Source organism: Aplysia californica, unplaced genomic scaffold (assembly GCF_000002075.1).
Source record: "Aplysia californica isolate F4 #8 unplaced genomic scaffold, AplCal3.0 scaffold01107, whole genome shotgun sequence".
Lineage (NCBI taxonomy): Eukaryota > Metazoa > Mollusca > Gastropoda > Aplysiida > Aplysiidae > Aplysia > Aplysia californica.
In genome coordinates, this window is record NW_004798377.1 from 13584 (window position 1) to 14927 (window position 1344).

General features: G+C 46.5%; 1 long non-coding RNA gene across 1 annotated transcript; it reads left to right on the forward strand.

Annotated features, from left to right (window-relative positions):
* The first annotated feature begins 6 nt into the window (after window positions 1-6).
* Window positions 7-697, forward strand: LOC118478887. Its single transcript, XR_004859336.1, has 2 exons — window positions 7-128; window positions 182-697. It is a non-coding gene; the product is annotated as an uncharacterized LOC118478887 (long non-coding RNA).
* The last annotated feature ends 647 nt before the right edge of the window (window positions 698-1344 follow it).

Genomic DNA, 1344 nt, shown 5'->3' on the forward strand with positions numbered 1-1344 from the left:
GGTCAGGTTTGACTACCTCAAGGTAGATGGTTGGTATACATTAGGTCCAGTCTAGTGTAGTGTGACTACCTCAAGGTAGATGGTTGGTATACAGTACGTCCAGTTTAGTGTAGTGTGACCACGGCAAGGTAGATGGTTGGTATACAGTACGTCCAGTTTAGTGTAGTGTGACCACGGCAAGGTAGATGGTTCCTAGCCTGTGTAGCCAGGTGGTGGTGCAAGGACAGTGGTGGGGTACCCGAGTGTCCGTCTGTTCTGTCCGTGATGTCAGAGGATGTCCTCCCGCCGGGCCATGTCACGGGACGCTAGCGGGGCTGTCAGTCACAGCGTCAGTGGTGTGTCAGTGGTAGCTTGGTCTTCTGCTGGGAACATCGGACTATCACTGACCAGTGTCTAGGTGTGCCAAGTATGGCTGGCATGATTGGAAGCATGTAGAATGTTATACATAGCGCCCTCCCTAGTATATCTACTCAGGAAATGTATTCATTTGTCCCCCTTTGATTCATTTATTGCAAAGGTATGTTTACCAGGAAAGTACTAGCTACAACTATTGCTTATACCATTGTATACCACAGAGAGTTTTATCACTATATCACAAGGATCTTGTTGGCTTGCAGTAACGACTTATTATCATGTTGGCTTTTTTGGGTTTCCTTTTGGTTGTACATGTATTTGGAAGAGCAACTTTTTGACCTTGGAACTGTGCTTAGATTTGATGTTGAAATTAATGGTGTTGTTGCGATAGAGATATACTTTATTTTTCTAGATAGTGTAAATTGACATTTCTGACTGACAATGATACTACATATATGCATATTCATGAACTTGTTTCCTCTGGTTCTCTACGGCATTCTCTGTCTGTCCTGTCTGTCACAGGAAGCGAGATGTTGTCTGTGCCAGGCTCTGGCTTGGTGCTGCAGTGTGTGCTCGCTGTGATACACTCGAGTTCCAGTCTTTTCCTCCTCCCCCCCCCCTAGAGATAGAGGACAGGTAGACCACTGGCATTCCGTCTTGTTACCCCACCCCCCCCCCAGCCCTCCCTTGACTGTGGTCTAAGGCTCCCTAGTCAACAGACCCTAGTATCCTTGTGTTGACTGTCTCGCCCACTTTGTCTCAGTGCTGTGTGTGTTGTTTTGTGTGTTGTGTGTATTCTGTGTTCTGCTGGGGTGTATGTGTTGTGTAGTCTGGTGTGTTGTGTGTGGTGTATGTGTTGTGTAGTCTGCTGTGTTCTGTGTGTCCTCCTACCCCCCCTTTCCCTCTTTTGGAAAACTAACAACAATAGAACAATAGAGCCTCACAGTCCATGGATGTCACAAAAAAACTTTGTCAGAGACATTTTACCCC